Below are 26,275 nucleotides of genomic sequence, written 5' to 3' on the forward strand. Positions count from 1 at the left end.
TCCCAAAATGAGCTGAATCTCCAGCCTGGTCTGACCCCAAAGTTAGTGTTCTTAAACTAGACAAATTTCTCATGGCTCTATAAAACTAAAAGTGTAGATTAAATGAGAAAGGAACTAAAAACTCATTTCTTCCACTGATAGAAAAGCAATGATTTTTTGTTGGTTTGTTCATTCTCATCACTGCTGCATAGACTCATGATTCAAAGAGTTTCACAGTTTTTTCATTTTTTTAATTTCTGTTAGAAAATGGAAGTTTCATAAAGTTATTGTCTACAATATTGTTCTAGGATTTTGGTTGGGAAAAACAGCAGGAAACATTGGCCACCAAAGCTGATACCTGGCTAATAGTCCAGTAGCAACACAACCACCCTCCCTCCACCCCCCTCCAGCTTTTATAATAGTAACTTTCCAGTGAACTGCAAAACCTTTCATATCAATGCATGGCATTATGCAAATCAGGTGCCTCTTCTTTGAGGAACTAATGTAGTCTGCTCTACCGGGAAATACTGAAAAGACTCCCAAGGCAATGGTAAACATTACTGGAATTACATTACGAATGATCTAGGACATAAAACTGTGTCTTCTGTGCTCCTGTGAAGTGTTATCTCTGACTGTGCTCCAAGCCAGACCTGCATTAAAGATGCAACAGGGAGATGCAGCAGACTTCAATGAATTCTGTAGGGAAAGTGAATAGGGAACAGAGTTGTCACATACAGTAATTTAATTGGATGCCTCCAAAATTATCATAAAGGAGCTACTTCACATAACATTTAACTTGCATATGGAAAGCATTGCCACGGGAAGTCTTAGAAGCCAAAATTATAAATAAATTCAAAGCAAGAGATTAGACAGAATAGTGGAGGATAGATAATTCAGAAACTATAAAATGAGGTAGTCCAGGTACAATCTCCAGTTACACGTGACCCTAAAGTTTAAGTTTGTCAGCTGAGATGTCATCTGAAATGAAGGACCACTTTACTCATGCATCTTTTGATTTTCCCCTAACAGACATTGTGTTAGAGACAAAACTAAACTAAATCTTTTCTCTTACAGCACAATTCTTGTGCTCTTAAGTGAATATATTTCCATGCTGTTCCTATACTATTCATGTTTGTGACACTGATAAAGCAAAATTATATTGTGATGCTATTATAAAATGTATTCCAAAAATATAGTTAGTCTAAGGCAAGTAATGGAATATTTTTGCTTGATACCAATATGAAGCAGTACTTTAGAAGCTTAATTACACCACAAATGAAAATAGAAATGTATTTATTTTAGTGTTATTACAATACTTAGGACTTGTTCCAAATGTTGACATACACATTTAAGATGTAAATTTACAAGACTGACATGACCCGTTATGTACATTAGCTGTGTAATGAAGTTCACTTTACTGTATTTTGAAGCTAAGTAATTCTGTATTGGCTATAGTTACTATTAAGAATTTAATCATCTTTTTCGGTCATCTCACTGCTTTGACTCAGATCCTCAGATACTGTGGTTTCCTGTCTCCCCAGCAGTTTTGGAGACCAGTTAATGTTTGCAAAGCTGTTTAAAGGCAAGAAGTGCTATTTCTGTGTAGTAAATATGGTCAGTTAATGCTTGTATTGCATATGTTTTGCTACAAGGTAATATATTTGAATTAGAGATAAGGCATCAAGACATGTTCTTGGTCAGTAATCCACCAAGCTGTGGCTTTCAGTTTTGTGAATCTGACCTGACTTTTTGCATTTTACTATTTCGGCATAAAAATGTCTTATTTCTTCACAATTTTAATATTTAACTGTTTTATATAATGTTTAATTTTGACCAACAAGAAAATTGCCATTAACTTGGAAAGGGAGCATTAACTGAGGCAATGCTGAGTTCATTGTTTTTCGTTAGGGTGACTAACCCTCTGAACTTACGTTTAGTGAAACAGGAAGTCAGTGAATATACTGACTGCAATTATACATTCTAATCATCATAAGAGAAGCTGAGATTCTGCCTGCTAATGTAAACAGAGATTGTGATTTTCTTTTATAAGTTACAAATCTCAAGTTTGAAACTGTAGGGTGGAAAGGTGCAGAAGGAGGAGGAGGAAGAAGAAAAGGAAGTTTTTTCCTGATTCTACACATGTCCAAACAGCGAAAGCATGGTCTAGTTGCAATAAAGAAAAATAGGCATGTTTTAATTTTAACACTTAGCTACAATACTACAACTGTAATAACATCAGTAATATGAAAAGAACATAAACTGTCATGAACATTTGCAAAATAATTTAAACTACAAAGAATCCAGTCTGTCACCTGCCAGTCACAGTGTGGATCTAGTTCATAATGATAGACCATATTCATTGCCACTCACTATGCCATTTTTTTAATCGTTGCCTTTGTTCTGTCTCAGCATTTGGCTGTCACATCTTTAAGAAAAATGGTCCAACTGTTTTGCCACTTGCTCTGAGAAATAAGTTGCTCTCAGCATATGGAGGTTTTCACAAACAATATGCTTTCAGTTTTCTGTGCTTTGGATTTCTCCATAGTAGATTGGTAAAGCTAGCATGAGATTAACTAACAATGTTGCTGTCCATATAAACAGAGCCTGCAAAGACTCCTGCTGTACAGGAGCTTGTTAAGGAGATGGATTTATTGCACATCCTGCTTTAACTGAACTTTTTGTAGTTAAGCAGCAAAGAAATAAGAACAACTGTACTGAAAGGAAACACTCGGTAACAAAGAGATGCCATTACTAAAGCTGGATTTCATATTCGTGCTATATAACGCACTGTTTAATTATCTGTTTATCATTTCAGCATCAGTGCATGGACTAACTGCTAAATGAGGAGAATATCCATGGATTGCCAAAGGATTTCCAGTAGTAAAGGTTATTAAGACTTGGGCCTATTCAAAATATTTCTTTGTAATCCTGGCAATCTTGAACAGGACTTTATTGGCTCTTCCTTTGCTTTCTCTTATTCTTTCTATCCATAGATAATCAAGAAATGTCTTTCTATTTCTGGAAAAGCCACATGGTAGAGTCTTCATGTTCCTGTGTTTGCTGGCTGGAGGCTCTCTGGTTGCACAAGGTAGAAAGCAGAGGGAATTGTGATTGCCTGCCACTGCCCTGAAGCAGAACATGGCCATGAATTGGTATTGGCGGTAGGCATTGCCACTAGAAGTTCAGGAATGTAGTGCATTTTCTTTCTCATAAAAACATAACACCAACAGCTACCAAAGGTATGACTATCCCAGCATCTTATCTCCAATAGTTACCAAAAGTAAATGCCAAGGGAAGAGCGTAAGCACAGGATAAACATTCAGTGATACTCTTCCTGCATACTCTACAGGGTTTCTCCAGCGATTTGCTGCCTAGGTGTTTCCCAAGTCAGAGGTAATGGTTCTGTACTAATAATCCGGGACAGATATTTCTATAAACAGGTTCAACCGCTTCTTGAACTCACAAAAATATTTTGTATCCAAAATAACCTGAAAAGTTTCATTGTAACATTCTGCAGAGAAATACCTCCTTGTTATTGAGAGCCTGTCATACACTGACGTAGTCAGACCAGCAACCAGTACGCTTTAGTACTTTCGTTAGAAGTGACAGTAAATTTTTGCTTTCTGCTACTCTGTAGATGCAATGAACTTGAACGATTTTCATTTCTGATCCTGCTTATGTGAAAAAAAAAATTTGAAAGGGGAAAACAGGAATAGTTTCTGTTTTGTTTGTTTAGGTTCATTTTGCAATCTAATCACTAATCTATTTCCATCAAAGTAATTAAAAATATTATTTGATATTAATTGCTTTGATTTTTAACTGTTTCTGGTACTTCTTGACAGTGAGACATGCTGCTTTGCTTGAAAGGCATCAGTAACAGTATTGGGTCTTATTCTCTGATAGGTTTTCTTCATAAATGTCAGCTCTGCTGTTTTGCTTTTATTTAAGATATTGGATTTTAATTCACTTTGGTTTGTTAGAAATTTGTTTTAGCATTATTTTGTTGTATATTTCTACCCATAATTTTATTTATTTTCAGATACTATTGTCTGTCAATAAAGCTCATAGAACATTAGGCTGCGTAAGCTTCACACAGTCCAATTTCCTGATAACTTAGATATGCCATTTTGCAATTCTAAACAAACATGAACTTTCATATTGTAGGTTTTAGGTGTTTATTTTAAGTGGTAGCATGAAATTTCATCTTCATTTTTAACAACACAGAAAAAGAATATCTTGGAAAAGAGATGTAGTTCTTAAAACTCTCTACAAGAGAAACGTTCTATCTTGGCCAAAAAGTTTGACATTTCAAGGTATAGTGTGACATTTTTCTTACAAGTATATGAGTATAGAGCCATGATTTGATACCTTTCTGCTGCTTTTTCATTCAACCATATTAATTTCATAGGGGGCATTTCTTGAATAAGTTCCAACCAAAAAAATGGCTAATGGGAGAGGCTCAAAATTATGATAAAATGGAGATGCAGGCAGATTGATTATTTGAAGAAGGTGTCAACTCAGTGTTCCTTGTCAACTCAGTGTTCAGTCAATATCTTCACCTTCCTCTAGAAACTCCCAGACAGAAGCCTGACACAACCTCAACTTTATTACTGAACCAGAGACAAACCGGATTTCCCTGGATCTCATCTGAGAGGAATTTCCTGATGCTTAAAGTTAAATAGATAAAAATAATAACCAGACTTCATACTAAAACCTCATGCTTCTGTGTTTACATCAGTCCATATGTGACAGGGAATGGAAAGGTTTCTGAGAATGGACTGATTTCCCATGCTTTCCTCTTCTCTGGTTCTGATACCTTTTTCTGACATTTTTGGTTCCAATCCATATGAAAGATAATATCTGATTAGATATGTTACATGAAGGTGAAAATATGAAAGAGAGAGTTCTTTAAATAAAGAGTGCTTAGACATAAATGTCTTCACTTGTGAAACTGAATTTAACAAGAATGACTTGAGAAAAACTCATTGTGGCATGAAGTGAAGTGGAAACCAGTTATGGCAGAAGTGAAAGGAGATTTTCTAATATCACGGTGTGACAGGATGACTGACGGTGTTCCGAAGTGCCTTGCAACCTTCAGGGTATCGCCATGTGGACAGTCTTTTCCATCAACAGCTGTAAAGAACATAATCAATCTGGAGGAGGGAAGGATTTTTGTGCCGGAACTGAATCGCTATATAAAATGGCTGTAGGGAACAAAGAGTGTAACGGCATGTCTGTGTTATAGAAGAGCATCTAGTAAAGCACGAATATAACAACACTCACCCAAAAGCTTTTAGAGCACAAAACCAATCAAGTTAAAAGAATAATATTTCAGCCTTCGTACCCTGGGTCTGCTCTCATTCTTGTTACAGACAAGATTTATGATTGATTTCAGCCTTCTCGCTTTGTCATTCTTGTGAAATACATTGTAAGCCTCATTTCCCCCAGTGTAAGTCAGAAGAAACTCTTTCAGTCAGCAGGGCTGCAGAAATGGTAAGGTTAGGTGAGAGAAAAGTTGACTTTCACTGAATTTTCTAACTGAAACTTGATGTTGTTCTTCTTCCTCCATTGTTAACTGAATTATACTATTTGCTTGCTTATTCTGAATTAGATTCAAAAGGAGGGCACTAGTAACACTGGGCTCACTCTAGCTTCAAGCTTTTAACACGGAGAACAAATGTGGGCAAGCATCAACAGGTTTAGGGAAGAAGAGTTCTGCAAAGTAGACATCCTTAACATGCTCCAGAAGAGGCAAAATCCAGTTGGAGTTGAAGAAAGAAGGGTAAGTATGCCACCCAAGTGAGTATGAAAAAAATATAACCCTTAGGATGCATGCTCTATGTTAGTGTTAATAGGAAGTTTGAGAATCGGTTGTCATTTCAACAACCAGTTCAGGTGAATGAACTCCCTCATAGCTCTGGCCAATAGTAGAGTGGGAGTACTACTGTGCTGTGTAAAATACACCTTTATTTTACTCTCAGATGCACTTGTATTCTTAATTTCCTTTAATTTCCTTGTAGAATTGCTATCAGATGGAAAAGACATACAATGCAAAGAACACACATATTGAGCCCTTCTTCAGCCTACAGCCTGAGTATTTCAAGCACAGAGAATGCATGGGGAGGATGTGTGGGGTGGGTTTTTGTGGTTTTAGTTATGGAAGGAACTCTTGGCAGCCAGAGAAGAACTGTAAAATAGAGAGAACCTGTTCCTCAGTGTTAAGTTCTGTTTTGGCCATGCCAGCTCCAATATACACATTATTTGAGTTCATAATGACACATACATATTTTTACATAGTAAAAGGCCTACTTTAAAGACCTATTTTAGTTCTTGCCAGGAAGCCAAGATGGTTTGACTAGACTTAACCTCACAGACAGTTTGATCTAAACTCAACTGAATCCAATTTTGATCTCATGCCTCATTTCTTTACTTTTCCCAGTCAAAGCAGTGTATTTGGTCTGTGATTTTAATTTTTCTGATTGCTGTGTTGTAAAGTAGTTTTATGTTTCTTTTAAGGAGAATGCCTTTGCTGTAGAAGCTGTTAGAAACAACTGTAGGAAAACAAGAAGCCATTTTAATATAAACAGGCAGGTCAATATATTTTCCTTTTAAAATATAACTGAAATTATTGGCAAAACAGAAGACAGTACCTTACCAGACATTATCAGACATTACCAGACATTACCAGACATTACCTTACCAGTGGTATTTACTGTTAAACAGAAAACAGTCATTTATTTGAACCTGGAGACTACTAAAATGATAGTGAATTAAAGCTGCTCAGTATTTCTGTGACAGGTTCAATGCCAGGATTTCAAAGTTGCATGTCATCCTCTGCGAATCTGTCAGCATTAATAGTGATGTGTGTTTATTTTTTCCAAATATGCACTTAGGTATTATAACCCACAGAAGTACATAATCAAACCAGAAAATTTTATACTCTCATCTGATTTTAAAAATATGTGAGTAGCTCAGTACCCAAATCTGGTACTTCATCTAGTTCCAAAGTACCTTTTAAGTGGGAAAAGTTTTATAAAACTTTGACAGATGCCTTAGTTTAGATAGACTGTACTGTTGTATATCTTAAAATTTAATGTTATTATATACCGTGTAATATGTTTTGTAACACAAGTTACTAGTGTTCCTCTCTGTCTTCTAAATCTGTCAATAACAGAACTGTAAATGGTAAATCATATTTGGAAATATAATTAGTAAATTTTAAAGGGTTTGACATTTTCCATCTTCTGCTATTTAAATTGATTTTATATAAAGCAATTAAGGACATCCTTTTTCCATTAAGGAAATTATATTTAACTTCTGTTGTGATAATGTATGTTATATATAGAAGAAAGAAGGTACTTGAGCTTCACTTTTTCCCCCACAAGGTCATTGTCATTGCGGGTGGTAGTGGTGGTGTAATTTTCCAGAATAAATATATTAATAGGTGGTCCTCTTAGAATGAAATCAATCAAGATTTCAAATATAAATATTTTTTTTGACATAATTACTGTCATGAATGAGAAATTATTTTACTTTATGAAACAACCTTATGATTTGACAGGTTAATAAGCAGTTTGGAAAATGTCTCTTGAAAACCATAACATGAACATTCTGCTTTCTCGGCTGAGATAATTATTTATTGCTGGTATTTTTCATGACACTTCATTAAGATGGTGGGAGACATAACTAAATATATACATATATGATGAATCGCTTTTGCAAGTGCGTGTGTTAGCCCTTTCATCAGACATTCAGCTGTTTGGAACAGAGCACCATGAGACTAGTGAAGAGGAACTGGTCAAACAGCAGACGAAAATAGGCTTGTTCATGACGACTGGGTTTCCTGCAAAAATGCCTGAGGAACTACTTATTTTTTCCATATTTCCTTCTTCTTTAAAAACAGGGTGTGCATTCCTTGCCCATTGCTCCAAGGCAAAACACTAACATCAATTCCATAATGATTACAATTAATTGCAAAAGTTCCTGACCGTATAGCCTCAAACTAGGTTTTGCACAATAGTCCAAGCTGGATATTTTTGTTCCACATCTTAGTCAGAAATGTAACTGAGAACATAATTTCTTAAGATTTCTCCTCTGCGACTTGCTTCAGGAGACAAATGGTAAGGAACTTACAGCAATGGCTATTGCTGGCAAATGATATTCAATATTTATATATGCTTTTTCAAGTTCAGAAAATTTTATAAGTACTCATTGCTGATTATTAGGTAACTTTAATGATGGTACCAAAATTTAGATATAAAATATAAATACAGAGGGCACATAACTGTTTTCCACAAATATATCAGGGGTAAATTGCAGAAAGAAAATTAGAAAGGCAAAAGCCCAGCTAGAACTCAGTCTGGCCACTGTTGTAAGAGATAAGAAAAAGTGTTTTTATAAATACATTAACAACAAAAAGAGAGCCAAGGAGAATCTCCATCCTCCATTGGATACGGGGGGGAATGTTGTCACCAACAATAAGGAAAAGGCTGAGGTACTTAATGCATTCTTTGCCTCAGCCTTTAATAGTCAGGCCAGTCATCCCCCAGGGTATTCAGCCCCCTGAGCTGGAAAGCAGGGACGAGGAGCAGAATAAATCTCCCACAAGCCAGGAGGAAGGAGTTTACGATGTGCTGTGCCACCTGGACGCACACAAGCCTATGGGCCCAGAAGGGATCCACTCGAGAGTACCAAGGGAGATGGTGGAGGAGCTCGCCAAGCCACTCTCCATCATTTATCAGCAGTCCTGGTTAACAGGGGAGGTCCCAGATGACTGGAGGCTTGCCGATGTGCTGCCCATCTACAAGAAGGGCTGGAAGGAGGATGTGGGGATTTATAGGCCAGTCAGCCTGACCTCGGTGCTGGGGAAGGTTGTAGAGCAGATCATCTGGAGTCTGCTCACAAGGCAAGTGCAGGACAGCCAGGGGATCAGGCCCAGCCATCACACCTTCATTGAAGGCATGTCCTGCCTGACCAACCTGATCTCCTTCTATGACCAGGTAACTCACCCAGTGGATGAAGGAAAGGCTGTGGATGTTGTCTACCTGGACTTTAATGAACCTTTTGACACTGTCTCCCACACGATTCTCCTAGAGAAGCTGGCAACTCATGGCTTGCACAGGTGTACTCTTTGCTGGGTAAAAAGCTAGCTGGATGGCTGAGCCCAGAGAGATGTGGTGAACAGAGCTAAATCCAGCTGAAGGCCAGTTACGAGCAGTGTTCCCCAGGACTCAGTTTTGGGGCCAGTTCTGTTTAATATCTTTATCAATTATCTGGATGAGGGGATCGAGTGCACCCTCAGTAAGTTTGCAGATGACACCAAATTGGGCAGTGTTGATCTGTGATGAACACTGTTGATCAGTGATGAACAACAGGACTGTTGATCTGCCTGGGAGTAGGAAGGCTCTGCAGAGGGGTCTGGACAGGCTGGATCGATGGGCCAAGGCCAATTGTAAGAGGTTTAACAAGGCCAAGTGCTGGGTCCTGCACTTGGGTCACAACAACCCCAGGCAACGCTACAGGCTTGGGGCAGAGTGGCTGGAAAGCTGCCTGGAGGAGAAGGCCCTGGGGGTGCTGGCTGACAGCCGGCTGAACATGAGCCACCAGTGTGCCCAGGTGGCCAAGGAGGCCAACAGCATCCTGGCTTGTGTCAGCAATAGTGTGGCCAGCGGGAGCAGGACAGTGATCAGTACTGATGAGGCCCCACCTTGAATCCTGTGTTCAGTTTTTGGCCCATTCAGTGCAAGAAGGACATTGAGGTGCTGGAGCATGTCCAGGGAAGGGCAACTAAGCTCATGACGGGTCTGGAGAACAAGTCTTATGAAAAGCAGTTGAGGGAACTGTAGTTGTTTAGCCTGGAGAAGAGGAGGCTGAGGGGAGACCTAATCACTCTCTACAGCTACCTGAAAGGAGGTTGTAGTGAGGTGGGGGTTGGTCTCTTTTCTCAAGTAACTTGTGATTGGACGAGGAAATGGTTTGAAGCAGCACCAGGGGAGGTTTAGATTGGATATTAGGAAAATTTTCGTTACTGACAGAGTGGTCAGGCATTGGAACAGGCTGTCCAGAGAGGTGGTGGAGTCACCATCCCTGGAAGTGTTCAGCAAATGTGTAGATCTGGCACTCCAGGACATGGTTTAGGAGGCACAGTGGTGTTGGGTTGATGGTTGGACTTGATGATCCCAGACATCTTTTCCAACCATAATGATTCTGTGAAATAACAGATAAAGTTTTGTAAACTGAAGAAAAAGTTTATGACAAGAGCAAATAGGCACTAATTGGGTACAGATAATTCAGACTATAAATTAGAAGTTTTCTAATTGTCAGAGGAATAACGTAGGCTTTGCTAGGTGGTTATTTTAATCATATTCTATGTCTGTATGTTGTAATCTGTTGTAATAAGTTTTCAGCACTGAAACTAGCCTGGTCCTGTGGTCTGAACAGCAATTAGTTCAAGTATGTTACTTAGGCTTCTGGAATATATCTTTTGATTCAGCTTCATCCATATGCTTTCTTTGCTATGTGAATCAAAACATAGTTGGTTTGGTAGATTTGATCTAGAAGTTCACTCAAAAGCTAAAGCACTACTGTAGCTGGGCAGGTGGTCCCTCATTGGCTAAGGGACTGATTTTTATTAAACAAAGATTTTTTCATAGCTTTTACATCCATCCTCTTACCTAACTTCTATATTGTATTCATCATACTAAGTTGTATGTTCTTTTTCATTAAAGAAAAAATATTGTCGTTAAGATGATGCTTTTCTACATCTCTCCCACATCCAGAACACAATTTGTAACTAAAGAAGAGACATCTAAAAGCCATGGTTGCATAAATAAAATTAATTTTTAAATCAAATAAAGTTAAAATTTTATGGTTTTAAGATTGCTAAATTTTTGATAACTCGATAGACACACTAACAGTGTCAATAACTGAGTCTGTCTGACACATACACAGGAATATATTTCCCTGTCTCAGTCTGGATTAAAATATTCTGAAGTAATTCTTAACAGACCACTGGACAAAGTCCTAAACTACATCATCTGAATTAGGCATTAAGCAGGAAGGTGTTGGCTAGGTGATCTCCTGAGGTGCCTTCTAACCAGAATTATTCTAGGATTCTGTGATGATGTTTGATTATTTTTATGAGAAAAATGTATATATTCCTAATATTGCCCAATTGTTTTCTCAACATATTCTTTTGGAGTAGTAAGAGAAGATATGTGTATATTTTTAGTATATGTTAAACACTGTGACATATTATGTCTCCTCTGTAGTTTGAGCAGCAGTGAACTTAACTTCCGAGTAGCTGAGGTCAGTATGAACATCTTACCCCTTCATTTGACTTAAAGAGGATCTCTGAAAATTACATTAGCGAGCACCCAAGAACATTAGAAACTATGTTGAGTGGGTGGGTGGGTGTGGGTTTTTTTTCCCTGTCTTAAAGGTTTTTTACTACCTATTCTTGTTATATCAGGACTCACAGAATAATACTTTCTATCACACTGGGGTAATTTTGGAGGCATACTCTTAGTACAGTTGTGTCATATTTACAGTAAAAATAAATTGCAAGGGGTCTCATCAGAGTTTCTTCTTGATGTTACAATACTATAATACATTTTGATACCTGGGGGAAGTTTCATATGCTTGGAAGTAACTAACAAAATTCCTGACATGCCATGTCCTCCCAATGCAACTATTATGATACATACTTAAGATAAATTTCCGTAAGAATACATGCTTATCAATAGATGAAGCGGCATGTGGTGTGTTGTAGCTCTTTTTAAAGACAAGGTCACTATTGGTAGGGAAAAAAATATTTGAGTACTGTTCAGTTCATCAGACTTCTATACTAGGTATGCAAATTTCCACTCCATTAAGGTACATGGCACAACCTTTCTGAGGAAAAAAATATTATGAGCATAATTTGAAATGCTCTGTGACTGCCACAGAATCCCAGAGTACCTTGTTCAAATCCCAAATGGCTTATTCAGCATTGTCCTTTAAACGGTTTTGTAGTTTGATAGTGCACTTAGTTATTTTAAAATATCTGTGGACAAGAACATCTTGTTTGAAGACAGTCAGAAGATAATATTGGATTATCTTCTCGATAATAGTGCCAGTGCCTCAATTATGTTGGTAGATGTTTTTCTTTATTCTTCTTAATTGATCCAGTTTTTTTTCAGCCTCCCACTCAACCACAGAGACAGATGGAAGGCTGTTTTCTTTTTATGTGATTATACCACCCTTGAGTCTCAATTTTCTGGAGAGGGCTGGAATACCATTAACAATCTTTAATTTTAGCAATGTTAGGAAGAGTGCGTCTATGCCACTGGGATTTTATTTGAAGGAAAAGGAATATTTTGTTGATGTCCCAGACCTCATCTCTTCCAATAGTAGGATGGTAACATCAACTATCTCCAGAAGGTAGGCATTAACTTGTTACCACTGTTACTGTTTTTAATAAGAGGAATCAATCTAATGTATGAAATTATTTTTTCCTTAGATGCTGCTGATTTATATTTGTGTTTTCTCATATTAGACTTTAATCTTCAAAGCATTTCATAGAAGCGTGCATTCAAGTTCACTGAATTCAGTGAAGTGCGACTGGGTTTTTCAGTGTACCATGTCTCTGAATATATATATTGGTAATTAATTACCAAAATATCTGTGTGAATTAGACAAGTCATTCTCATTCAGTATAGTAAATGCTATGCTGTGCTGCTATTTTCAAACTTGTTTGCCTTGGCTGGTCAAGACATCAAGAAACAATCAAAGTTAACATGGATTAAAAAAAGAATTTAGCTTAAATCAGGAAAAAGGAAATACGTTTCTCTTTAACCACACAATGTACAATTATTGTTGAACTCTGGTATTGGAAATTGTTGAGGGCAAAAAAGTAGCAAGATGCGAAAATGTAGGTTAAAAATAGGAGTATTCAGAGTAAACCTAAGGCTACAAAACATTTAGAAGCGATATTAAACTTCCAGCTTCAACCTTTAGAGGCTTTTGTAGGTGGATAAATGGAGGAAGATGATTGTTTTATGTCTGGTTGCTTCCCTTTTTTTGTCTAGTGTTAGGTGCTGGTGGAGATGATGAAGTAGGTAGGCCTTGCCTCAGTATTTCTGTTGCTAACCAAAATCTTAGGCAAAGAAATAGGTGGCCTAGTTTCAGAGGAATTAAATAGCTACAGTAAAGATTGAGGATTAAGCATAGGCAAGGATGTAATGATCTTACCCGGCACAGAACCTAAGCTTGCATCTGCCCTGAAACTTCTAAATAGGCCATTAGGCATTTTACATCTTTTCAGGCTGGCAAATGATCAAAAGCTTTGCAGAACTCGTCTGCAAATAACTCAGCAGAAATGTGGTTGTCTAACTTTGGACATGTAAAATTAGGTAGATAATTCAGCCAGGTGGTTTTCTTACTGCTACAGTTATAGAAGAGATATAACCTGTCTTTCTTCTATGGTACATACTAAAGAACCAGAGTACATCCTTGTCTTAATGCAAAAGTCATCATTGTGTTTTCCCTGCACATCATTTGGTAAATGTGCATTAATGGAAGAACATACCATAGCAGAAATATGTATTGGTACAAAATAAAAACGAGGGCTTGCATCTTGAAAAATGCAAAAAAACCTATTTCAACTTAGTGTCTCATCATTCTTCATGGAGGTTGTTCTCTATTTTGAATTAACAACACGCCTGACTAGACAGATGAAGAATGAGAGTTATAGGTGGGTTTAATTTCATTGAGAGAGAGAGAGAGGTGCTGACTTTCTGCATTTTATTTGCATGTGGAACATCGGGGAAAACATGTTTGTTAATTCATTTCAGCAGGGGGAAACTTGAAAAAGGTCATGTAGTTTGGCTTATCCCTGATACTGTTGTCAATTCTCCCAAGAAGCTACCACAGATTTTTCTACAACTGTGTGTAAAAAATACTGAAAAAAAGGAACTTACCTTCAATCCAATGGAACTTCAAAATATGTAAACCAAACACCTTCACAGTTGTTACATTTGGCCTTAATATTTGCAGTTGTCCAGAAATATTTCCTTATTTTTTCCCCTACCATTGAAAGAAAGAGGCTGCTGTTAATTAAAATAAGTTTAATTATTAATTTCTGTGTTTAAAATAACCAGATGAAGTCTCATTTCCTTGGATCATTCAGTAGATGAAGATGAATGTCATAGTTTTTCCATTTATTTTCCTTTTAAAATTTTAATAATTCATTGAACTTTTATATAAGTTTGGTTTAATGCCATAAGCTTCCGATATAATAAAGTAGAATAAACAGCTTGTGATTATTGGACTATCCAAACAAACATTTTAAAAGTCTGTGCAAGATATAGAATAAAGATTTTTTTATCCTATTGCAAAATCGAAACACTAATTACAATTGCCTAATTGGAAGAGGGTTTTTTAACAGTTTAAAGTTGCAGTGTTTTTTAATAATCTTAGTTCAGTGTCATGAAAATATGAAATCAATTAACTTGGGATTCTCTTTATTGAATGAGACATGTGAAGGAATATATCCACTACATGATGATTAGCTGAAGTACTTTTATTTCAATCAGAAGAGAATAAAACAGGAGATTTAGTAAAGCAGTGAAATGCTTCCCTATTTTCCTTTATTTTAATTTACAAAGCTCCTCTTTTCAGTGGAACTGGACTTCTGTCTGGTATTGTCAATGAACATGAACAGCCTCAAGTATTCTAGGTAAAGAACAACAACAAAAAAAACCCCTATATTCCAAGGTCACATTTAACCTTTAATTTTGGAGATGAGTGATAAGTATAAGTCCTTTGTTTTCTGAGCTCTTATTTTAAATATGATATAAATCAACTATTCAGTGACCCAGCTGGCCTGCAGCTAATCACTGTTGTCATTAGCGCAGATTAGAAAATTAGCAGGTTGATTAGTCCTGCTGGTGTCAGCTGCTATAAGGAGAGAGTGGGTTTTTTTTCTTTTTAATTTGGAGGCTGAAATTAACTTTTCTGAAGTCCATAAAGTTGTCCTATAATATTTATACAAAATGTCATACCTTACTGAAATGAGCTCAAGGTCTAAATACTGTTGGGAATTGCACAACCTGCAGTATCGGTGGGAATGGAAAATCACTGAACTGAAATTGAAGTCTGCACAGATGTCTGTGCTTGACTGTAAATTCCTCTGTTTAGTAGAGTGCTGGGGACCATGGGTTTTTTTGGCTAAGATTTAACTTTATTGAACTAATTAAACCAACACTTCTTGTCACTTTTCTTTCTGACAAACATGTAGAAATGATCCCAGTTAAGACAGGGGAATCCACCTCTTGACAAGAACTAGGCACAGGCTTTACATTTGCAAAACACTTATCAGTTGGTTGACATTCTCTTCCCTTGCTCTCCTCTCACAGTTTCAAGAGAAATTATTTAGTGGCGATTGAGAGGGTAGCCTAATATGTCACTGATAAGAGAAGAAAGGAGATGTATTATCAGAAATTCAGGCACCTATTAAACATATTGAGCAAAGCTAAGCAGATAAATAATTTGTGGCAAGTTCTCAGCCTGATGGAATGAACTTCATATATTGATTTTGATGAAAGTTTCATTAATCCCTGCAAAAAGCATCTTAAATTTTCTCCTCCCTGATGTACCGGAAGTAAAATGCTGGCCTTGTTATGATCAATACCATGCCTCCTGTTGAATTCTCTGGAACAGAATATCATGCCAAATTTTCATGAAATGTGCAGTCTGACTAGTGAAAAAATCCAAGCTTTCAGGAGAGGTTGATAACAAATAAAGTTTTTCCCACTAGGATCCATGGATAATTTATTATGGTGGTCATACTTGAACTAGGAAGTGTTTTCATAGTACATTAAACAATATCAAAGTTAAAGTAAGAAAATAGAGAAATATTTTAATTAACCTGCACATACTCTTACCTAAGTGTATTCATATATTGCTGGAAAATATGTTTGATGCTACAATTTAGTATTTCTCCCACAATAGGGAAAACACTGCAGTAATTAATACCTTGCCACATTTGTCAAGATCTAACTTACTTGCACAAGATATCTTTCATCTGAAATGTAATTTGAGAAATTAAAATGTACTTCGTCCTTTTAAAAGGATAAAGATGTGGACCATAATAAGACATTCTCCTAATATTATGCACATTAAAGGTAATTTATTGTATGGGAACGGTTATTGCAGACTTTATTATTAAATAGAGGCTAAAAATAATCGCTAATTTTTTCTTACCATTAATGAGTAGTTCATACACATGTTCTTCTATATCAACGTCTTGCACATGAGAATGCTCCTGTGTTTGATCCTGATGGACAAGGTTTATGAATTTATAGTTATCAACATTATTAATAGCCAGTTACAAGATTTGTCTGGTTTTTTTTAATGAAGATTCCTGATAATGAAAGGATACAAGAGTATGTAAGAGAAAACAAATAGTCTTTCCAAAGTTTTTCTGATCTGAGTCCTAATAACAGACTTACAAAGCTCCCAGCAGCTTCAGACTGAGTCTGGTTGCCAGTGTAATTTGGTATTGAATGTGTGTTTAATTAAACATTCATTGGACTACAGATAAGAATGAAAGATTAAGAATAAAATACTGAGTTTTTCAAAGGCTGGCAGTTATGGGACTCAGCTGGGACATGGGAGAGACAAATCCAAGAAATTATTTATTTTCAGTCCCATAATAACTTAAGCAGGAGACAGTGAGAGAAACCCGTTCCAGACTACCTCATAGCTTCATGGTCAGGCAAAACTGTGGCTTGCATGAAATCTAGTTGTAAATCTCTTCTTCCATCCAGGCAGGATGGTAATTTGGAGCACATCTTCACCTTCAGAGTAAAGAGGGAACAGATGTACAGTACACCTCTTCCTGTCCTGGTTGTCTGGGATGAGACCTGATCCAATAGATACCTGTGAGACTGCATGATTTAGGAAGGAGATACTGAGGTGGGAATAGCCCAGTGACTGCAAGTAAGAGATGGGTGTTGAATGGCTCTATGATGTGAAGATTTAGCTACTGGTTAGTGAAGATCTAAGACAGAAAAATGCAAGCAGAAGTACATAACCACTGGATATAAACAATTAAAATGGCATAAAGTAGAAACATGTAGCCCTTTTTGAGCTTGGAACTCACGATTGGTGAGCTGAAAAAAGCTACTGAATGCATGGGTGGTGCCTCTGTTAGGCAATAGGTATTCCATATAATGAGAATACAAGTCAAGAAAACTAGGCTGGGTCAATCTTGCAGCAAGAAGGTAGAAAGGAAGAGCTTTAGTTAATTGTTGAAAAGTCATGTTTTATAAAACTTTTAGGGCATAATTCTTAAAAGCAACAGTGCTGTTTCTTGCTTAAAATGTATAATTAATACCATCACAAAGGAAAGTAATATTTAAACTCTGTCCCTAATTATACCAAGTATTCCCAATTGTTTTCTGTGTGTAGAACCAGCAGTTATCTGGCAATTATCTAGCAATAATCAAATCTGAAATTTGAGAATTTATACATGTGTGTGTGTATACATGCACGTGCATGAAGCTTTTACAGTTTTGCTTAGCCAGGTCAATCTGATTTTAGTTTCTTTTGCTTTGTGTTTTTTGTTTTATTTTCATGAATGATAAAGTGCAGTTTTAGGTTTTGCCAGATTTTGTTATTGAAATTTTCCCTAATGTCTTTTTTTCCTCCCTCAAAGGAAGAACAATGACAGGCAGTGGAGGTTTAGGTTATTCACAGCTGTCTTTTGTTTGTTCATAGCTTATTAATTTGCCTCACATCAGAATATAGAGAAATCTAGTTGTCAGTGAGCCATAATAGGGGAAAGAGTAGTCAAATAAAGCTTTGGAAATCTTCCCAGTCCCATACTCCAGCTAATATTTGAAGTTAAAGTGAAAGTTTGGGGCTAAAATCCTTAATTTTTTTAAGTATTCTTTAGAGGTACTAGTATCCAAGGTAGACATATGTGTTAGAAAAAACAAAGTTTCCCATCATGAAGTTTTAAATTTTTGACAGTACCTTCAGAACAAAGCTTCTCTTCTTTACTGACACAAATTTATTTGCAAAAATTAGACATCTTTAATTTGCAAAGTACAAAAATAATATTTTTTTTGTAACTGATTTTTTAAATGATCAATATGTCTGTATAAGACAGTTATATCTTTCCCAAAGAGATTTGCCTAGTGAATATTTGAATTCTGCATTGTTAGGTAGATGGTTAGTCACCTTAATCATATACTGTGTTGGATTTAAAAAATATACAAAGCATTTTATAGGATTAAATAAACCTAATTTTCTAAGCAGTTACTCACAATAGTAGCCTCAAAGAATTCAGATATCACCATTTTTGCAAGACTGGAGTCATGAACTGGGAGAGAAGCCTTTGTATCAGCAAACTTTTAAGTAGTTAGCCTCTGTACTGAAGGCAGTAAGTTTCTATAAGTCTTTATAAAAAGGGTTTTGAGTGGTGGGACAGACAGTGTGTTACATATTTACAATTTATTAAAGATACAGATTTACAAATCTGGAGGGTCAATACAGTTCAAATAATAGTGAGCACATGCGATATCCACATTCTTGGCTGTTATGCAAAGAACTGAAACATGATATGACTTTTTACCGTAGAATTTATCAAAGTTGTCTGCTAGAAACCTTGCATCTGGGATTTCAGGAGTCAAGAGCCACGTCGGGGATCACAGCTGCCAACCTGACTTATCTGAATTTCTGACTGACTTATGATCTGATTCATGGTGTGGCAACTCACTCAGGGCTGCAGCCTCCAGCAGGAAACAGGCGGTCTATGGTTTGATCTAATGCAAAGGAATCTGTACGTTTCCGTTATAATGGAGCAACAGCTTCTGTAAATCATGCATACATGGGGACATGCCATCCTCATGAAAAGAGTAAGTAGTGCTAGTGTGTGAGACTCCGTCTCATCAATTTGTAAATCTTCACCAAGTGCATCCTAGGCAAAGCAGGTAACTCCCTCTGAAGGAGACAGTTCAAAAGAAAGTGAACTCCACGGATCATGTCTGTTAAACTGTAGCTCGTTTCTCAATACCAACATTTCTCTCCCTCCTTCTGACTCTGTATGAGCACGCACGCACACATTTGTAGAAAGGGTTGGGGTGGGAGCCAGTGCTATAATTACTGTCCTGTTCAGTGTTGTACTGCTTGTTTTCCCAGTGTAGAGCAGCGGATGTGGGCCTGCTGATGTAATAAATGGGTACAAAAGGTTAAATCTTGTTCAGCATATGGGGAGAAATTTTAGATAGGAGGAGGATGCAGCCCCTTTGCCAAAAATCTGATTCATGCAAGAAAAGAGGGGAGAGGAGGGATAGAGGAGAGAAAGGCTGCTGTTATTCCTTAACAAAAGACGCTAGAAGCACAATCAGTAGATTCTTTCTTGACTGGAATTACATTGTTTTGAGCATATAATTGTTGGAAAAATTGTCTGGTAGCAGCTAATGCTTACTTTTGCTTTCTCAGAGTGTTGGTAGATAGTTGCATTTCATGCTAGCAATCTTAACCTTTTAAAAACCTGAAAAATTCACTATATGGTTATAAAATAAAACAAATAAAAAAGGAGTCTGAAAATATGGGAATTTGCCTTTTTTCATCAGCTAACTTTTGGGGTAGTTTTTTTGGTCAGTTCTTAAATGACTGATGTTTTGACAGGCTATGCAGCTTCTCCTGGGGTTTTAGCGAGTTCAGTGATATTTGAGTTTAGCTCATACCTAAACCCCAGAACCTTTTATAGTGTTTACTGGCTGATTTAGTTCCTTCTGTGCCAGGCGTGGAAAGCATGAGATCCGCAACACACAGCATCTCAGGCGTGTTGCTTAAGTTCATAGAATGAAAGACAGAGGGTAAGCAAGTTTCAGGAAAATTTCCTTTACAGCTCTGAAATGGCTCCTTTGTCTTACTGAACTCTTCTTTTCACATGAAAACATGATCTGCTTCACAGAAAATCGATATATTTACCTCTTATTACAGTGGTACACATTAGGAGGCTAACCCAGACAGGAGAGTCAGGCTTCCCTCCCAGTAAAGGATCAAGAGCAGTGCTGAACTAAGAGGCAGAAAAGAAAGCTGCTGCTGCAGAGTTTGGATCAGCAAAAAAAGAAACTGAGGACTGAAATTCAACAATAAAAATATAAATCTAGCAAATAGCATGAGGTTCAGAGATAAATATAACCGTCAGGGAGGGAGGAGGAAAGTGGGGAGAAACAACAGAAAACCTTAGCAGAATTGCAGCTGCAAATTGAAGTGACTAAGGAACATGAAAGAAGAGGCGGGGTAGTTGGATCCCTCAGTGGTAGGTGACTTAGCAATTGCGTGAGTGGATACAGCCAGCTCTACAGGACACATCATTTGGTTGTCATTCAAGAGGAATAGCTATTTAATTTAAAGTGAGAAGAACAACAGAAAGAGACAGTTCAGTAAAGTTACTCTGGGAAGATTAAAATGGAAATTTCAATCCAAATGACTGTGGTGCAGACTATGTTAGCTACCTAACAAAACACTTTGCGTTTTCATCTGTTTTTTAAATTTGACAGGAAGACAATGATTTTCTCAAAAGATATAAAGGGCAATATTTTCAAAAAAGCCTGTGTCCTGTTTCAGAAATTGCCTAGACTTAGTTTAGAATCACAGATTCATCGAATAGTTTGGGTTGGAAGGGACTTTAAAGATCATCTAGTTCCAATCACCCTGCCATGGGCAGGGATACCTTGCACTAGATCAGGTTGCTCAAAGCCTCATGCAGCCTGGCTTTGAACGCTTACAGGGATAGGGCATCCACAACATCTCTGGGCAACTTGTTCCAGTGCCTCACCACCCTCATACTGAAGAATTTCTTCATAATATCTAATATATTAAGAATTAAGAATTAGGCTGCGGGGAGACCTTACTGCGGCCTTTCAGTAGTTAAAGGGGGACTACAGGAAGGAGGGGGCAACCTCTTTATCAAGGCCTGTTGTGACAGGACAAGGGGTGGTGGTTTTAAACGAAAGGAAGGTAGATTTAGACTGGATATAAGGAAAAAAATTTTTACAGTGAGGGTGGTGAAGCCCTGGAACAGGTTGCCCAGAGAGGTTTTGGAGGCCCCATCCCTAAAGACACTCAAGGCCAGGCTGGACGGGGCTCTGAGCAACCTGATCTAGTTGAAGATGTCCCTGCTCACTGCAGGGGGGTTAGACCAGATGGCCTCTAAAGGTCCCTTCCAACCCAAACCATTCTATGATTCTGTGATTCTATGGCAATATATGCCTATCTTCTTTAAGTTTAAAGCCACTACCCTTTATCCTGTCACTACACTCGCTGATAAAGGGTCCCTCCCCATATTTCCTGTAGGCCCCCTTTAAGTACTGGAAGGCTGTTACAAGGTCTCCCTGGAGCCTTCTCTTCTCTAGGCTAAACAACCCCAACTCTCTCATCCTGTCATCATATGGGAGGTGTTCCAGCCCACCTGATCATTTTCATGGCTCTCTCATGCTTGAGCAGGTCCATGCCTTTCTTATGCTGGGGGCCCCAAGGCTGGATGGAGTACTCGAGGTGGGGTCTCACAGGAGCTGAGTAGTGGGGGAGAATCACCTCCCTTGACCCGCTGGCCACACTTCTTTCAATGTAGCCCAGGATGCAACCAAAAAATCAGGTATTTTGTAGAGTGGTCACAGAGGTGCTGTCTTTTTGTAGGAAGGTAGAAAGAGTGAGAAAAAAAGGGAAAAATCACCCAGAAGGATAAGAGTCCTACTCCCTTCTTTCATTAACCATAGAAGGAAACTAGACAGTTCCCACAGACCAGACACTTTTATACTGGTAAATTCAGGTGACATCAACTACTATCATTGGGCACTTCAGATCCAACATTTGTTGCCATATGTTAGTGTAGGTCTGGCTATAAGGTACTTCTGATAGCTCTACCCAAGATCAGTAAGGAACAGTAATTGAAGCTATCAGACTTGGTATTATTCAGACTGTCTTCTGCAGACTATATTAACATTTCAGCAAATGGGAGGAGAAAATCAATTTCTAAAAGAAAACAAAAATAATTTAAAAAATTATTTTGGAAATAGTGAAGTATAGTGTTCTATGGTTCACAAAATGAATGGTTAGTGATGCTAATTGACCCAAGATGTTTCATTTAAATTAATCTTAACAATAAGCTGCTGTCCTATGTAGTTTGATGTACCTTTGTCCTATTACAATTCATACTTGATGAAAATGTAGATCTAGTCACTGTTTTTCCTTCTGACCTAATGGCATCCTATTTCTTTTAATGCATCTGAGACACAGGTTTCCATGAAGCATAGCAGAGCTTGGCTGCAAGAAAAATGGCACAGTGCTTCATGAAAAATGTCTCCTTAGGATTTGACAAGCTAAAAATGGGAGACAGAATTACTGTACATATTAGGATATATAGCATAACAAACTGGTGTTTGATACTTGGTTAATCTGACTGAACTGATGTATTTTGAGGCAATTAGGTAGTCAAAATACCCTAGTCAATTAGACTCCCAGTAAAATACTACATTTTTATTAATCTGTGGTAGACAATATCTTCCAAAAGAATTTTTTTTTCCTACAGAAACTGAATTTCATGTCAGAAAACCATTATGATAGAAGATCCCCAACTCACGTTACTTAGATGCTGATATGATCCTCCAACTGTTCCTAGAACTGCTTCATAACTGTCTTATAAATTTATATCCTCTGTTCTTCCTTTGGAAACATAATATTTTGAATGTTTCTCCTATTCTTGTAAGAACAGCATGGCCAACAAATAACTGTATTATCCATCCTCTTACCAGTCAAAGATTTCATTAACCTCATGTTTATTTTCACCTTTTGGTCATCTGTCAGTTGTTCTGTGATAATAATTCATTTTGATTGGTTTAACACAAGTTAAATTTGCACAAAGTGGATTTGGCTGAACCTCAGCTGTGTATGCCAGAAAATATTTAATGTATTTGTCTTTATTGTGTGGCAAATTCCATGAAATCTGTTTGTTGTACATTCAGGCATCCTTAATGCTGACCAAGATAGTATTGACTGGATTGGTGGGCATTACAGAAAACAGATCTTCAGGAAATTTATAAATCACAAACTGGAGGTAGATATGGTGAGTGCCTCAGAAGAATGGTAGATAAATTGTTTCAGAAGCCAAATAACGTGCTTTAGAACCCCAAGGGACATTTTTTTAGGAAGCTGTTAAATGCTATAATAATTTACCCGTTTTTTCACATTATATTTTTGACACTAATTGCTGTCCAAATATCTAAGTTTTAGGATTCAGTTGTCATGGAGTGTACCTATTACACTGAGTATACTAACCAGGTGGACAAGAAGGAATTACCATGTAGAGCTGTGAAACACAAAGCTCTGGCTCTTTAGAGAGTAATGATTTATTTTTCCTGCCATTGGTTATTTTGGTGTGTATGGGGTGTGAGACTAGGGCAAGACAGGAGAGTTAAAAAATTTCCTGTTCATTACCAGTGATCTGAGAATTACTTTGAGGGATTAGAACTTGAGAACTTCCTAGAAAATTTGTTACTTTATTCCATAGTCTCACATACTACATGTTGGTGTCTATGACAGCAGTCAGAAGCTGTGATGTTTTGTGGAAGATATTCTGCTAAAGTTCCTTCCCCACAGAAGATAATAGAATGCAAAGAGAAAATTAGAGCTTCTGTGAAGAACTAGATATACGTTTTACTTTTCCCTTTTCTGGTAAACTTCCATATCTTGGGCCTATACATTTCCGCAAAAGCAATATATTGGGATTTTTTTTCCAGAAAATATATTTTATTTTCAAAACTATTTAGTAAAAAAGAAGACTTTGTTCTAACCCAGATATACACACAGGTGTGTTTCTTCAAGCATGCTGTGTTTTGTGTACACATAATCTTCTCTATTTTTTCAAAACGGAAGATCACACATGAAAGGTCTTTTCTGTATACACAATAAAAACAAAACTACTGTATTACTGAGGTTATGAAGAGGCATTTAATTTTTATTTATAATTCTCATTAAATACCATAACAAATCCGTGTAAAGTTGTTCTCTTAATTCTGAGCTTACTCTGAGGAATTTAGAAATATTTTTCAGTGCTGCTTTGTCCACTTAAGTGCCACCTAGGTTTTCAAGTATAAGGGAATAAACCTAGAAATAAGCCTTTTCACAACAGACAATCTTTTTGGTGTTCAGTAAGTCTATCTTCCCTTTCTTTCTCCTTGCTAACCCAGCCAATCTTCACATTAGCTGAGATATATTTGCTTTGTAATTGAATTTCAGTTTAATGTATTACTGGAAATTACTTAAAAAAAAAAGATATTGTAAGGGAAGAGGCCTCAGTACCGCTTTTCCAATCTGAAAAATAACTTCCCCTGCATATACACCGTTCGGATTTATTAGCTCTGTCCTTCTAACACAGAACACAGGCTGCTGGCAAAAATATATAACTGATAGTTAACCTCTTGGGCTATAGAAAAGATTCAGATTTATCTTTTGAATTTGTTTTCTTTTTTGCTTGTGGCAAAACAGTTGAAAATGAGACAATATAAGGAATGTGCTTTCTTCACATATAGGTGCACAACAGTTGATGCTAGCAGGGCATTTGACAGTAATAAATGGTATCTGGAACATAACCATGTTCAGTAGTCCCTGTTCCTTCTATTCTTGGTACAGGTGGATGCAGAGCCTTATTGTTTCTAAATGCCATCACCCTCTAGCTGGCTCTGAAATATAGACTTCTTTTCATCCTGGAGTTATTGCAATCTTGCTTGTGAAACAGGATTTAAAATCTGCAGGCATAATATTGATAGCAATGCCAGTTAGGCACTGTCTTTTTAAATTTTGTTTCTATTTTAATGACACATCTATGTACTTCATATTTACAATGTAGCCTGAAAAACATTTTCTATGTAGGTAAATTTACCCTTTTTTATTACTGAAGCAAATAGTATTCCTCTGATATCTGTTTCTATGCCAAGTTATTTCCAATTAAGGAAAAAAAAAGCAATAATCCCCAGGTAACTCAGTTACTCTTATTCATAATTAAACCATCGCACCTCAAACATACAGCAGGCTACTTGTGAAATTTCTGGAGTGCGGGGAGAAGCCACATTAACAACTCCATGCTATGTGCCAGCATACAGAGATGTCTAAGCTATGAAGTTAACAAATTCTTTATAGGAAGGAGAACTGCATTCCCTGATTAAGAAATAGTTGAGAATGCAGCTCAGAGAAAAAGTAAATAGTAGGGGAAAAGTTGCCTTTGTCCCCCTATAAAATGAATCTGTGCTTTAGATGTAAGTTCTATTTTGTGAAAAATATATTTTGTTTTGTTTTGTTTTTAATGCAGCTTCTGCACGATTCATTACTGTATTGCATTTCAATGAAAATGTCTGTAGGATAGCCACTGCTGCTTTCATATTGTTGATGTTTGTGTTAGGGACAGTTCTCCTAAGACATACGTAATACTGTTGAGGGCACAGATTAATTCCAACCTGTGGCTCTTGAGGCAAGAAAGTCTTATTTTGTTTTGGCCAGAGTTAGTAATGGTTCAAATATGAGAATGAGATTTTGTTTGTAGGGAATGAATTTTCAATACAGAGTTTTTGCTTTGATACTTATTAAAGTAAACCATAATAATATGCAAATTTGCAAATTAATTTAGGTGTGACAATAATAAACTTCAATATCTAAACAGGAACTTAAGGCACCTAATATATCTCATGAGATGAAGTAGAACAAGGGAAATTTGGAGGTAGTGGGTCATTAACTAATAGATAATAAATGTATTTCCTTTTTCTTGTAATTTAAGACAAAAGGTGAAAAAAGATCTCATCGTGCTGGAAGCTGAAAGTAACTTTGCCTGTTTACACAATGAATAAAGACGAAGACGCTGTGAAGAACAGAAGAGTGAAAAACCCCACATAACTAGCTAGTGGAGGTTTATATCATCATTTTAAAAGAGGTCCGGAGAGGTTATTTTGCTTGCCCTGGGCTTCCTTAAACCCTGTGAATATGTTACTGTTCATGTATCCTTGTGGACTGTATTCCATGAAAGAAAGCTTCATTGCAAGATAGCTAAATGCTGAAGCAGACAATCTAGGGTAGTTGAGTCATCTTCAAAACAGTTTAAAGAGCAAGTTAAACAAGTACTGGGAAAGAATTGGTGTATGTATAGTTGATCTGTTCAGGAACAGTGTGCTGGAGCTTGAATTTCATCTGGCACTACTGAGCTGAGCTGGACTAAGAAATATCCATCCTGGGTGCTGGAGCTTATTCACCT

Source organism: Phalacrocorax aristotelis, chromosome 11 (genome assembly GCF_949628215.1).
Source record: "Phalacrocorax aristotelis chromosome 11, bGulAri2.1, whole genome shotgun sequence".
In the NCBI taxonomy this organism is placed as follows: Eukaryota; Metazoa; Chordata; class Aves; order Suliformes; family Phalacrocoracidae; genus Phalacrocorax; species Phalacrocorax aristotelis.